The following is a 15,275-nucleotide window of genomic DNA, read 5'->3' on the forward strand; positions in this document are numbered from 1 at the left end:
TATTTTTATTTTATTTTTTTAAGATTTTATTTATTTGCTTATTTATTTATTCATGATAGACACAGAGAGAGAGGCAGAGACCCAGGCAGAGGGAGAAGCAGGCTCCATGCAGGGAGCCTGATGTGGGACTCGATCCCGGGGCCCCAGGACCACGCCCTGAGCTGAAGGCAGGCACTAAACCGCTGAGCCATCCAGGGATCCCTTATTTTTTTAAGTTTTATTTATTTACTTATTCATGATAGACCCACAGAGAGAGAGGCAGAGACACAGGCAGAGGGAGAAGCAGGCTCCCAGCAAGGAGCCCGACACAGAACTCGATCCCAGGACCCCGGGGTCACACCTGAGCTGAAGGCAGGTACTAAACCGCTGGGCCACCCGCGGCTGCCCCTTATGTGATTATTTTTATAAGTGTCCCCCAGGCATGACTGGAAAGGAAGCTGCCTCCTCAGCGACCGGGCCCATTTTCCATCACCAACCTGGTCTGTCATCACCACTTGAAATACTGACCAACATTAAGACGTGGAAACTGCTTTTTGAAAGCAAAAGCCAAACGTCATTAAAAGCATCATTTTGTAAAGGCCTGAAGTGGGAATCTTCAGTGATGATGGGTCTGGCTGCAGTTCCTGGACTTGCACCGCTGTAGAGCACTTAACTGGAGCTCTGTGACACCATCCATGTTTGAGCCAAGAAACCTTTGGACTCTATCCAGTTGTCTGCTCTTCAAATAACGCTCCTAGAAGCATTTTTGTGTGCCTCCTTATGTTTAGGAACTACGATTGTTGGGTTGCTGTCCTCACGTTTCACAGATAATGCTGAAAATTTTTACAAAGAAATTGTGCCAATTGCTATAGCTTTACATCACCACTAATTCTTGATATTGTCAAACTTTTAATGTTTGCCAGTCGGATGGGTATAAAGTGATATCCTGTGGTTTTGATTTTCCCTTTTCCCTGATTTGCACCTCAGTTGAACATCGAATAGGTTGGTGGGCCCTATGCACATCCTCTATGAAATACCTGTTAACCAGGTTTCTATTTTGTTCTTTCTTATTTCTTATTCATTTGTAAGCATTCTTTTTTTTTTTTTTTTTAAGATTTTATTTATTCATGAGAGGCCCAGAGAGAGAGAGACACAGGCAGAGGGAGAAGCAGGCTCCATGCAGGGAGCCCGACGTGGAACTCGATCCCGGGTCTCCAGGATCACACCCTGGGCTGTAGGCAGTGATAAACCGCTGAGCCACCCGGGCTGCCCAGTAAGCATTCTTTATAAAGTCTGGAAATTCGTTCTCAGTTGGGAGCGTGTATGATAAATATCTTCTCCCACTTGCTACTTGCTTTTTCACTTACTTTATGTCTTTCAGTGTGCAGTTCTTTATTTTAAAGTGCCAAACATACCAATAGTTCTCCTTAATGGGTTTTGTGTATTAGTGTCTTTATAAAATGTCTTTCCTTCTCAACTGAGCTTCAAAGTGGGAGACATCAGAGACTTTTAAAATACTAGTGAAGCCTCTTGTGTTTGTGTGCAGAGAAGTATATGATCCTCTACGCTAATGACACTTGCATTTATTTCAACCATTAAGGCTTTAAGAACGTGGAATAAGTTGGTTAGCTGCTAATGACAAAACAAATCCTTTAACTACCCAGCCAGCAGGTATATAGCACAGAACACTGTGTGTTGCTACAAGGGCTTAGTGACTGGAAAAAGGTGGTTCCTACTTGACTGTTCCAAAGAGCAGCTTCTCAGATCTTCAGTGTTCACTGGTAAATTTCTAACAGTATTTGTGTAAAGTTTGTCGTTTCATACTTTATACACTACAGTTGCCATCACCGATCCCTGTTTTGCTGGCCTTTAAGCTATGTGGTCCAAAATCCTGCTTCCTTAAAACATAGAGAGTTAATGAGCATCTCAAGCTTTTTTTCCTTTTTAATGATGCCTGCACTATCAGAGAACACTATTCTAGTGTTCTCTCTTTTGTTTGGCACATAATCATGTACAACCTTTTTATTTCTTTGAGGTGGGAGTATATTTTTAGTTCCTAAACGCCATACTATAAAGATCAAATTCTTAAGCGTGTTTGAGTAGCTCAAAAGTAAAGATATATTAAGGGGGGAAAAAAAAACACTGGTCTAGATGCAAGGCACACTTAAAGCAAGTTTTACTTTTGGTTGTATTTTCTTTGTATATTATAAACATTTATTTAACTTGTTGCAGTTTGAAGTAAAAAATTTCCAAAATGTATACTCAACAATAATCATTAAAATGTTTGCAGCGTAAAAATATAAATAAATAAAATAAACTGTCTTTCCTACCCAAGGTATAAAAATATTCTTTTATATTTCCTCTAAATGTCCCAAGTTTTTCCTTTGAGATTTATAGCCTCATGCATGTAGAATTCATTTTTGTCCGTGTTGTGAGGAAGGGATCCAATTTTATTTTCCACTTGGATAGTCAGTTAATACCAACACTGTTTCCTCATTGATATGTAATTTCATCTGTGTCATCTAGCAAATTTCCATACACATATGAGTCTGTTTTTGGGCTTTGTCTTGCATATCATTTATTTACCTCTCTCCTCCCTAAAAAAGACCTTATTTTCTTCGGGTATATCTTGGCTATTCTTGGACCTTTAATCTTCTATGTAAATTTAGAATCATTATCACATTCCTCAAAAATGGCACTTGAGTACTGATTGGAAGTACGTTAAATTTATAAATCAAATTGAGATATATAGGCCCCCTGTCAAACATAGTACACGTGTATGAACATGTATATTGATTAGGTTTTCAGAAGATTTCAAAAGGATTTATGTTTTTTTCCACAAAGATTTTATATGTTTTTTATGATTTAATCCAATATTTTTGGTTGGTTTTATAAATGAAATCTTTTTTTTTTTACTTTATTTATTTTATTTATTTTTCAAATAAACTCTTCCCTCCAATGTGGGGCTTGAACTCATGACCCAAGATCAAGAGTTACATGCTCTACGAATTGACAGCTAGGCACCTTCTATATGAAATCATTTTAAAAATTATATTTGTAAGTATTTATGGCTAATCTACAGAAATGCAAGTAATTTTTATATATTTTTCTTATACTGAGCCATCTTACTAAAATTTCTTATTTTAATATATTTTAGTTTCTTGGTGAAAATTATATCATCTACAAATAATGACAATTTTATTTATAGCTTTCTAATATTCAAAAATACTGCACTCTAGGATATCAGGGAAACATTGAATAGAAGTAATGGTAACAGGCATCCTTCCTTGTTCCTGATAAAGGAAATTATGTTAAACTTTAAAGTGTGGTTTTGCGGGCACCTGGGTGGCTCAGTGGTTGGGCGTCTGCCTTCAGCTCAGGTCATCATCCCGGGGTCCTGGAATCAAGTCCCATATCAGGCTCCCTGCATGAAGCCTGCTTCTCCCTCTGCTTGTGTCTCTTCCTCTCTCTGTGTCTCTCATGAATAAATAAAGAAAATCTTAAACCAAAAAAAAATGTGGTTTTGCTACAGCTCTTGGTAGCTGTCCTTTATGAGATGATACAGATTCCCTTCTATTTCTGTTTTTGTTTTTGTTGTTGTTGTTGTTGAACTTTATTAAAATGCTCCTGGTAGGTGTCTTTTATCAGTTTATGAAAGCCCTTTCTCTACTGGCTTGCTGAGAGTTATTATCATGATGGATGTTGAGTTTTATCAAACCTATCTTAGGTCTCTTAAGATGACCCTATAGTTTTTCTCCCTTAGTTAATATGAATTATACTAATAGTTTGCTTAATCAGCCTTGTCTTCCTTCTTGACCTATCATGATCATTTTGTGCTTTCTTATTTAATCTATGTTCATGAGTGAGTTTAGTGTATAATTTGTCATAGTCTTTTTGTTTTGTTTTGATGTCTTGATTAGGCTACTCATAAATGAGTTAGGTAGTAGTTCCTATTTTTCTTTTCTCAGGAAGAGTTCGTATAAGATTGAAATTACCATAAGCTGCTCAATAAAAAGCTGAACTCCTGAAAAAAAAAAGATTGAAATTACCTGTTCTTTGAATGTTCACTAAAACTTACTTGGAAAAGCATTTGAGCCTAGTACTTTGTAAAGCAGAATGACGTTTCACTAATTCAATTCCTTTATAGGTTAAGGGACTATTCAGACTATTATTTCTCAGTCAGTTTTTGGTAAACTATATTTTCCTTGAATTTTGTTCATTTTATATAAGTTTTAAAATTAATTGGCATAAATGTATAAACCTTATAACAAGATAAACTTTCTAAATAGGGCAGCCCGGGTGGCTCAGCGGTTCAGTGCCGCCTTCAGCCCAGGGTATGATCCTGTAGACCTGGGATCGAGTGTCATATCAGGCTCCCTGTATGGAGCCTGCTTCTCCCTCTGCCTGTGTCTGTCTCCCCCCCCCCCCCCCCCCGTCTCTCTCATGAATAAATAAAATCATTAAAAAGAAATTTTCTAAATATATGAATTTATGAAATGTTATCTCACTGTGTTAATTTTAAGGACTTTCTAAACTCAATAAGTAAATGGGTGCCTGGGTGGCAGTGGTTGAGCGTCTGCCTTTGGCTCAGGGTGTGATCGTGGGGTCCTGGGATCCAGTCCCGCATCAGGCTCCCCAGAGGGAGCCTGCTTCTCCTCCCCCTGCCTGTGTCTCTGCCTCTCTCTGTGTGTCTTTCATGAATAAATAAATAAAATCTTAAAAAAAAAAAAAAGTAAACAATCCAATTAGAAAATGGGCAAAACCCCGCATGGAGCCTGCTTCTCCCTCTGCCTGTGTCTCTGCCTCTCTCTCTCTGTGTATCTCTCATGAATAAATAAATAAAATCTTTAAAAAAAAATGGGCAATAGACTTGAATAGTCCCTTTGTCAAAGAGGATATAAAATGACAAGCACATGAAAAGATGTTCACCATCATTAGCCATTATGGAAGTACAAATTAAAACCACAATGGAAAGAAAAAACCATAATGAGATACCCCTGCCTGCATACTAGAATGGCTAAAATAAAAAGTACCGACAGAACCAGCTGTTGGCAAGCATGCAGACAGCTGGATATCTCTTACATTGCTGCGGGGGAAGATAAAGTGGCACAGCCACTCTGGAACAGTTTGTCAGTTTCTTATAAACGTGCACTTACCGTATCACCAGGCAGTCATACTCCCAAGTACTTATGCTAGAAACATTAAAACAGACTTACACAAAATTCTGTACACGAGTGTTCATAAGAGCTTTATTTGTAATAGTCAAAAACTGGAAACAAGCCAGACGAACATCCTTGCAATGGAATACCATTCAATAAAATATAAGGATACATGTGTCAACCTGGATGAATCTCTAAGACGTTGTGTTGAGCAGAGGAAAATAACAAGTCTTAAAGGACTATGTACTGTATGATTACATACCATTCTCAAAGTGAAAACATTGATGGAGAGCCCGTCAGTGGTTGCCAAGCATTATGGTTGGGAGAAGGGTACCACTGTTAAGAAGTAACACGAGGAGGGGCTCCGGCTTGGGCAGTGGGCAGAGCCTGTGACTCTTGATCTCAGGTGGTGAGTTGAAGCCCCACATTGGGCACTCCAGATAACTTAAAAAAAAAACCAAAGGAATTTCTTTGTGCTAATAGTCACTCCTGTCTAAACATGTGATAAAATTTCATAGAACATACAACTAAAACCAGAAATCGTGCGTTAAGGATTAGTGAAATCCAAAAAAGGTCTTTACATGAATTAATAGAACTGCACCAATGTCAGTTTCCGGGTTTTCCCAACGGACCATGATAATGTGAGATATTACCATTGCGGAAGCTGGGAGAAAAGTGCATAGGAATTCTATTATTTCTGTGACTTTTTTGAGTTTTAAATTCTTTCAAAATTAAAAGATATGTATATATGTGATTATTTAGTATATACAATATATTAACTATCTTTAGTCTCTGAGTAAAATCTACCCTTAGAACAACCATTAGCTTTGTTGCTCACATCCTTTTTGGATTGCTGTTTTTATTCCATTTTCAGTCGTGTGGTATTTCAGAGTTTTTTAAATGCTCTATTTCCGTTACTTTCTTGCCAGTTTAGCCATATTTTATCTAGCATTTTTGGGTGCTTTGCAACAAATTAGTTTGTTTGGGCTATCTAATCTGCAGTACTGCTGGAAATACTGCTTCTGCTGCAAAGAAGAATAAGGACTAAAAAGGAGTAGAAGACAAATGTGACCTAAAGGCTAAGAAATGGGCAAGCTCAGTTTAGGTGAGCACAACAAAGGCTCACCAGTTCACTCATGCTAACCAGTTCATGAGTAAAATGGTTTTAAAATCTTTAAGTGCTTTCCAGTGCCAGCATGACTGCCATGGAACAAGATCAACGGGAACACTTGGGAACCTCTCTTGGAAAACCTGACTAGCGAGTATGCCTTGGATCTTTTCTGAAGAGCACAAGCCCCGGCTTCAGAGGATTTGGAGAAGTTAGGCTGCAAGGCCAAAATCACTGAGGGGAGCAACATGATTAAAACCATTGCTTTTGGTCATTATGAGCTCAACATTTGGTACCATTCTCCTTATCCGGAAGAATATGCATGACTGGGATGGCTCTACATGTGCGAATTCTATTTAAAATACATGAAGAGCCAAACGATACTATGCCGACACATGGCTAAGTGTGTGTGGACACACCCACCTGGTGGTGAGATCTATTGCAAAGGCTCCATCTCCGTGTTTAAAGTGGGTCTCTGTGTTTAAAGTGGATGGCAAGAGAAACCAGAGCTACTGCCAAAACCTGTGCCTGCTGGCCAAGCTTTTTCTGGACCACAAGACATTATATTATGATGTGGAACCCTTCCTGTTTTATGGTATGACAGAAGTGGACAATACCAGCTGTCACTTGATTGGATATTTTTCCAAGGAAAAGAATTCATTCCTTGACTACAGTGTGTCGTGTATCCTCACCATGCCTCGGTACATGAGACAGGGCTATGGCAAGATGCTCATCGATTTCAGTTACTTGCTTTACAAAGTGGAAGAAAAAGTTGGCTCCCCGGAGTGTCCCCTCTCTGAACTGGGGCTCATAAGCAGTTACTGGAAAGAAGTGCTTCTCCATTACGTGCATAATTTCCAAGGCAAAGAGATTTCTATCAAAGAAATTAGTCAGTTGACAGCTTTGAATCCTGTGGACATTGTCAGTACTCTGCAAGCCCTTCAAATGCTCAAGTACTGGAAAGGAAAACACCTAGTTCTAAAGAGGCAGGACCTGATTGATGAGTGGATAGCCAAAGAGGCCAAAAGATCTAACTCCAATAAAACCATGGATCCAAGCTGTTTCAAATGGACCCCTCCCAGGGGCACTTACAGTGACCTGTTACTCTGAGCCAGCGAACCCCCGCAGTAGGAGTCCGTACCCTAGGGATCTGTCATTTCTGTTGCTCTTGTGATTGGCAAGCACAGTATCCATTGGGAAGGTCGTCCCCCTCAGGACTGTCCTGCTCCGACCCTCGGGTACACTGCAGACGCTGGCTCTGAGGAACTGTTGTTTTGGCCTCGGTGAGGTTGCCTGGATGGGATCGCTGTTAGACTTGAGTGCAGATCCCTCGTAGCACTGACCCAAGGTGTTCTGTTTGGTACTGTACCCGTCCAGTCACTGGTGCTCCTCATGTTCTCTAGCCCCGTAAGATTGGGTTGTGTCTTCTAAACTTCGTACTAGTGCTTCCTGCTGCCCTGGTACGAGACTTCAAACCATGGTTGCCACCACCAGGACCCTTCCAGTTACTCCTTACATGTGGCTTTTTTTGGAAGAGCAGGGAAGCGGTAACATTTCTGAGTGTGTGTACTAGGAGGGGTCCATTCCCTTTGGATTTTATCTCACTTGAATTTTTTTCTGCCATTTTTAGTGAAAGGCCAGTTTCCGATCCATGTCAGGCTGACAAGAGACCAGTATTTTTTAAAACGCGCCCAGGGATTCGTCTTGGTAACTGCACATACTTTATCAGAATGAAATGGGAGAGAATTGACAGGTGGTGATTCTATAATTTGATTTGCGTTCACCTGTGGGCATCGTGCGTCAGTGGAAGGAAACCAGTCCTTTTGCCTCTCTAGAGAGTGCGCAGCCCTACATGTTTTCCTCTCTCATAACCCTTGCTCCTTTGTACATTGGCAGGGGCTAGACGGTGTCCGGTTCTCCCTCTCATGCTGCATGCTGACCGGTTCATCAGACTGCAGAAACCTTCCCCCCTGAACCTGCCGGTCTGGTCTGGCACAGCTGTACTTTTGCATTGATTTTTGCCTGAACCTCTTTGGAGATGTAGGAAATGACTGCACATGCTTCCAGATCTCCTCTCAGCCCCCATGACTCAGCAAGGCAGGGCGCCACCTGCACCCCTGTCCCCGCCCCCTCCCAGTGTTTGCTTCCCTGACAGTGCCTCGCCCTCCCTCCCGAACTGAAGTGCTCCTGGCCTTCCAAGAACTCCTCCTCCATTTCCTTTTTGGGATTTGCCACCATTCCCCCTGTTCTCTGCTCTCCTATTTTTGGTTTCAAGCAAAGGAAAAAATGCTCCCTCTAATTTCTCTCCAGCCCATTATAACCTGCTATCCTGGGGCAGCATTTGATGTATGACGTGCCACCCTTCCCAGCGTGGACTCCTCCAAAACCGCTGTCTCCGTGTGGGGCCCTTCCCATAATCCCGACTGGTCATTTGTGCCTTTCTCTTGTCATCTCTGTACACTACTTACACTCACTGCGGGTTGGGGGAGCAAATCTTAAGTGTGTTCAGTGACAGCTCCCTGCCAGTTTCAGTGTCACTGTTAAAGTTTATCCCAAAACAACTTCACTGGGGCTTTTCTTAAGGGGTAAAGGATACTTTACCAAAGCTAATCCTTCCTGTTCTATATCTACTCTTCAATAATAAAGCATGTTCTCTGCTCAAAAAAAAAAAAAAAAAAAAGTCAGTCATCGATGGAAAGAACATGGACTTTGATGTCAGATAAACTGTATTCACACTCTAACCACCCAAGTTATTTCCTAGTTGACTGCGAGTTAGCTGCGGGTGATAAATACCCACCAGATATCAGCGGCTTGTCAACAGCAGAGGTTTTGCTCTAGCTCACATTCTATGCTGCAGCGCTGCTCCTGTGGATTGGCTCTGGGATCCAGGCTAAAGGAGCAGCCTTTGGATATTTTCTCTTGACAGGAGAAAAAGAGATAGCAGAACTACATGATGACCCTTAGAGCAAGTCTCACATCAGGCCCAACAGCCATGCGATGATGCTGTTCAGGGACACGCCAAAAAGGCAGGTACAGCAAATATCCCGACAATAATGCGGTATTAGTAAGTTGGCCTTACCAGTAACGGATCTTTTGCCTGCTACTTCATGTCTTGTCAGAACAAAGAACTCCCATATCCCCTTTTCCAGAGTCTGCAGCTTTCAACATTTTACTACATTTGTACCATTTTTTGTTGTTGTTGTTACTCTTTCTGTTACATTTGCACACCTCTCCACCCCATTCTTTCTCTGAATCATTTCAGAGCAGATTACAGACACTGTGCATACTCTCCTCCCTAAAAACTCCAGTATGCATTTCTCCAAAACCAGGACACTCGCACATGCTAATCCAGTAGTTCAAAACAGGAAGTCAGTGTTGATTGGTCCCTACAAGGCAATCCACAGATGCCATTCAAATTTTGAAAAGTGTTTCAACATGTCATCTCCATTCTGGTTTAGCAACCCTCACTATTGTTCTTCAACCTGGAACATTTCCTTGGTCCTTCCCTCTGTCTCACATTAACAGTTTTAAAGGATATAGGATTTTCATTCTGTAAGATTCCTCTCCACCAGGATCATCCTGATGTCCTGATGTTTCCTCACAACCAGACTCAGGCCATCCATTCTTGGTAGGAATGCTACAGAAGCGATCCTCAGCTCTTTCCCTTGGGTCACATCAGGAGCAACTCAGTGTTTCGCATCCCAGCCAATGGTGATGCCAGCCTTGTTCATCTGGCAGGTTAGTGCCTATCAGGTTTCTAAAGTCACTATCGAAGTCATTGTTTTCCCTTCTATGATTGGTCAGTATTTTGTGGAGAGAAATTCCCCAAACCACGCCAGAGTCCCATACCCACTGAACCTCCACTTACCGTCTTTAGTATCTCTTGATTCCCACCTGAGTCAACCACTACTGTGATGGCTGTCCAGATTTCTTATTTCTATCACTCCTCCTGCAGATAGTGGTTGTCATTCTAAAACAGGGAAGACCTTTTCCCTCTTCCTCATTCATTCATGCATTCATTCATTCACATCTATGGACTTGTGAGTCCTATTTTATTCAGTGAGCTGTAATCTGTTATTTATTTTAGGACTCAAATGGTCTCATATTCGATGAAGTCCTCAGGTTGTTTCTTTCATCCCTTTGACACATTCCCTGTCAATCTTTGAACACTTCCTTACATTCTAGTGGAACAAGATGCTCCGGACTCATTTTCTACATCCCCTGTGCCAGACTCAGAGCCGACCCATTTCCCCAAGGAGTCCCGGTTCCTCGTAGTGTTTAAAAACTGAGATTTAGGCAGTGAGTGTGCTGTGTCATTACTTCTAGACCTTCTGAGAAGCTAGATCTAGAAGCTATATTAATATTCATATCCGCATGCACGCTTACTCATGTAGCTCTTCCGGTAGCTAGCCATCTCTCAGAGTTCACATCCACACTTTCAGTTCCAAAGTCCAGCACATCAGGGTTATTTCTGGCCTTTCCCTTTGTTGTATTTGTAAATCTCTTTTCGAATAGCAAGAAACCTGGCTCCCATTATTCTCAAAATAGCTTTTTGTCCTTTCCCTTCCTGCTCCCTTGCCCCCAATCCCCTTAATCTAATTTCCCTAGTACATAGGTTGCCTCTTTGGCTGCCCCACCGCTGTTGCTTCTGCGTCCACAACCTCTTTGGCCTCCAAGGGAAGGAAGGAGAGAGAGGAGGGGTGAGGCTGTAAAATGGCTTTATGACTGAATTATTCAGAGGGACGAGAGAAGACAGGAAGGGAAGGAGGGAGGGAGGGAAGTACAGTGGTAATTGGTTTATCACAAACGTTCTTGAAGATCAAATGATCCCAAGTAGCCCTGTGCCTTTAGCAAAGAATAGGCTAAATACCACTAATTACTGTCCTTCCCTGCTTTGTCTTTCATTTGCTTATTCTCTATAGAAAACCTGAAACTGGGACAGCCGGGTGGCTCAGTGGTTGAGTGTCTGCCTTCAGCTCAGGGCGTGACCCCAGGGTCACGGGATCGCCTGCTTCTCCCTCTGCCTGTGTCTCTGCCTGTGTCTCTGCCTCTCTCAGGAATAAATAACTAAAATATTAAAAAAAAAAAAAGGGGAAGAAGAAAACCTGAAATTTCTCCTTTTATCCTCAGTCCTCTGTTAGAAGATTAGTCCTAGCAGTGTGTTTATCTGGGCAGAATCTTCTGACGACAAAACAAGTGCCATGGAGCTGGTCGGACGGACGTGGTATCTCTACTGGACTCGTAATTACAGAGGTGTTGGCAGAGGCCCCGTGCCCAACTTGTAGAAGAGAATATGCCTTAGAGCCCATGCTGCTCTCCTGTGGGGAAGGCACGTTGCGACCAGCGACTGTCTTCTGTGGGCCTGAAGATAAGTGGCCACAGGACTGACAGGGCTGGCCATGCCCCCTTGTGGGTAGGATCGGCCCCAACTTGGTCGTTTCAAGCAACGATGTAACTGTAACCAGCACCCGGAATCCAGAAATGGAGGTTTCCTAAACAATTTTCAGACGGCAGTTCCTGGCAGCACTGACACCCCAAGGAAGCAACGAGAAGCCTGAAACAAAATCCAGATGCCCTTCACGGAACGTTTGCTTTGTTATGGAGGGCTGTGCTGCCAAAGAGAAATGACTTCGCAGGCTTACCACATATTGTCCCAAATGGTGTCCTCGGAAAAAATTAACTTGGTGCCACGTATATTAACGTGCTACACAATCACAATGTCCAGGAACCCTGGGAATGTCTGTGTTCCCACGAGGTGGGAAGGACTGGCAAGCCCAAGACATGAGTAACTTGCCCAAGCAGTATAGCTCGAAAGGTGGGAGCAGGGTATAAAATGTACGCTACTTCATTTAATATTCCCAGCAATTCTATGTGCAGATTTTTGTCCCCCGTTTTACAGACAAGGAAACTGAGGCCCTAGGACCACCAACATCAGCGTCCCTTGGGAGCTTGTTAGAAATGCAGACTCCTGGGCCCCACTTTGGACCTCCATAGGTCTGAACCAGAAGCCGGACAGGACCACTGGCCAGGACCAGAGGGCTCCCGCGGGTCTCAAACTTGCACCTGCGTGAAAGGCACCCGGAAACTATGTTAAAACCCTGATTCCTGGGGCCAGCCACTGGAGATTGTGAGTCCCTGGCATCTAGCACTAGTATTTTGGCCACCCGTAGAATTGCTTGTGCCAAGTGCTTTTTGGTATCACATCATCTACCATTAGCTGATGTAAAAAAGCAAGATTTGCATGCTGGTTAAGGCAGTGATACCAAAGTTTTATTTAGCTTGGGGCTGACATACTTTTCTAAAGGCCCAGAGAGTAAATACTTTAGGCTTTGGGAACTATCTTCAGTCTCTGTCATGTGTCATGAAAGCAGCCACAGGCAATAGGAATGATGGAGTGATACACCTCAATTCACTCCCCCTGCATCTGGCTCAGAAGAGAAACTCCAGTGTTGAGACCTAGTTCAGCATGTATTTGAGGACGGAAGATTTAAATACTCAGAGAAGAAGAGACTCTAAGTAAAATGACTAATACCGGGAGAGAGGGAAAACAATTTTCCTCTATCCTTCTAGGTTCTTGATAGTCGGCTGAGAACCGACTCACCCCTGTAGTAAAAGTTGGATTAACGAGAGAACACCAAACAATTTTAATCATGTGTATAAGGGAGCCCCACAAAGATAATGAGACTCGAAGCCAGCCAGGAAATTGAGACTTACATATCATCCTGAGCTAAGGAAAAGTACAGAGGCTGCAAAGGAGAGGAAGACAATTCACAGGAAGACAAGAGGAGCCAATGTTTGGTAAGCAAATGTTTGCCCTGCCAGGCAGGCCAGTTGCTCAGATGAAAAAGCTTTCTCAGTAGCTCTCTTCCTGATATGGGCCCCCTTTCTACTTTTTTTAGGAGGTAAAAAGCTTTTCCTGAGATTGCCAGGCCCTGATTATGTTGAGCTCACAATAATCCACGTGCCAGAATAGCACGGTCTGGGGTGGCTTGTCCCGAAGCCCCTCAATACAGTATTCCTGGTTGATTTTCGTCAGTAGCACCTTTTCCACTGGGCTATAAAATCCTAATCTTTTATCAGTTTCTTCAAGGTAACTGCTCACCCACAGGGCTCTAACTTGTCACCGCTTCCATCAGGTAGGTGCTATTTATTAATAAAAAAAACAAAAAACAAACAGGAACTCCGGGTGGCTCAGTGGTTGGGTGTCTGCCCCCGGCCCAGGGCGTGATCCCAGAGTCCCTGGATCAAGTCCCGTGTTGGGCTCCTGCAGGGAGCCTGCTTCTCCCTCTGCCTGTGTCTCTGCCTCTCTCTCTGGGTGTCTCATGAACAAATAAATAAAATAAAATCTTTAAGTCTTTAAATAAATTGTGAGAAGTGATCCCCATTTTATCATTTTCCAGGAGTGAAGTGATTTTTCTCATGGGCACTATAAGAAAAAGTCCCGTGAAGCTGAGGACTGTTTTCTGTAAAGATTTCTGTCGAAGACAGTTTTCTAGCTCACAAGATGTCATCTTGGAGCACCCACAGGATAAATTCTCTTGTCTGCTGTGAATCATGTAACCTTCCTAACCAGACACCGGGAATGAGTTTTGTGTCCTCACTTTCTCCCTGGTATAATCTTATTTTATCTACCCTCATTTGTATTTATTTCCTACTTTCCCCATTAACTTAATTTTTATCTTATTTTGGGCATTTTTGTAAATTGCCTTATGTTCTTTTTGGAATACAAGTTTATTTAAATAAAGAGTATGTTCAGATTTGAAGATTTTTTAGTTTAATGTGCCTTGGGAAGGAAGAGGAAATGAAGCCGGTATTTGCATACTCAGAAAACAATACATATGATGTCCTTGACAACTTTAACGTAACATAACTCAGATTTACATCATCACTCGTATGACAAAGTTGTCAGTTCTTAGTTGGCGTGTGTATCACACATACCTCAGCTAAAGGGATCTAAATCATCCAGACCTTTACTCTGCAATGTTTCTTTTTTGTTTTTGTTTTTTTCATTAAAATTTTTTTTTTTTTTATTCATGAGAGACACAGAGAGAGGCAGAGACACAGGCAGAGGGAGAAGCAGGCTCCCTGAGGGGAGCCCGATGTGGGACTTGATCCCAGGACCCCGGGATCACGCCCTGAGCCCAAGGCAGACGCTCAACCACTGAGCCACCCAGGTGTCCCTTTTATGTTTTTCAAACAAAATTCACATTTTATTAGATTGAAATAAACTGTGGAAAATGTCCTTACCTAAAAGCAATATTTTCTGTATTATTCCTAGATAAACCACAAAACTTATTTTTGCAATAAGACCAGTTTTCCTGGTTATGTACATAAATCAAGATGATGCCATAGATGTTGGTAATGAAAAAAAGAAAAAGAAAACAGGGAAAACCAGACAAATCAATTATCAGTGTCTGTGGACTTAGGTTCTTTTAATAGGTGTTGGTCATGAGGGAAAAAAAAAAAAAAGAAAAAAGAAAAACCAGACAAATCAATTATCAGTGTCTGTGGATTCAGGTTCTTTCGGGCCTGGAAGTTGGTGCTTACCATGCATCTGCTAAAAAGCTGATGGGCCAGCCAGGGTGTGGGCACAACAAAGGGACACAGCAACAGCAACACATGGGGGGCAAGAGTAAAAGCCACGTTTAACAGTAAAAGTAGTTTCTTTCTTTACGTCCCGTTGATGAAGACAAAATCTACACCAAAATCCTCATTAGGCGAGAGTACAGTCTCTCACACCAGATAAACAGCCATTACAGATTTTTAACAATATACTTAAAACACACTGTACTGTATTAGAGTCAGACACTTTGTTGCATTTTATAAAGTTATTTTCCTCCCCTCTTCCTCCCTACATCCTCAACATTTTTTTTTCCTTCCAAGAATTTGATGACTCAAATCCTGGTCATTAGATCAATGATAGTAAATGTCATGCCCCAAATGCCCTCAACTCTTCCATTGTGCCTGCTGCAGGAACCACGTAGGACTGAAACTCTGTATTTTTAATACTGTCTTCTTGGAGAACACAG

At 42.0% G+C, this 15,275-nt stretch overlaps 1 pseudogene; it reads left to right on the top strand.

Moving 5' to 3' along the window:
- Window positions 1-6,344: 6,344 nt before the first annotated feature.
- Window positions 6,345-9,164, top strand: LOC112678727 (histone acetyltransferase KAT7-like; annotated as a pseudogene).
- Window positions 9,165-15,275: the final 6,111 nt, after the last annotated feature.

Source organism: Canis lupus, chromosome 22 (genome assembly GCF_003254725.2).
Source record: "Canis lupus dingo isolate Sandy chromosome 22, ASM325472v2, whole genome shotgun sequence".
Classification (NCBI taxonomy): domain Eukaryota; kingdom Metazoa; phylum Chordata; class Mammalia; order Carnivora; family Canidae; genus Canis; species Canis lupus.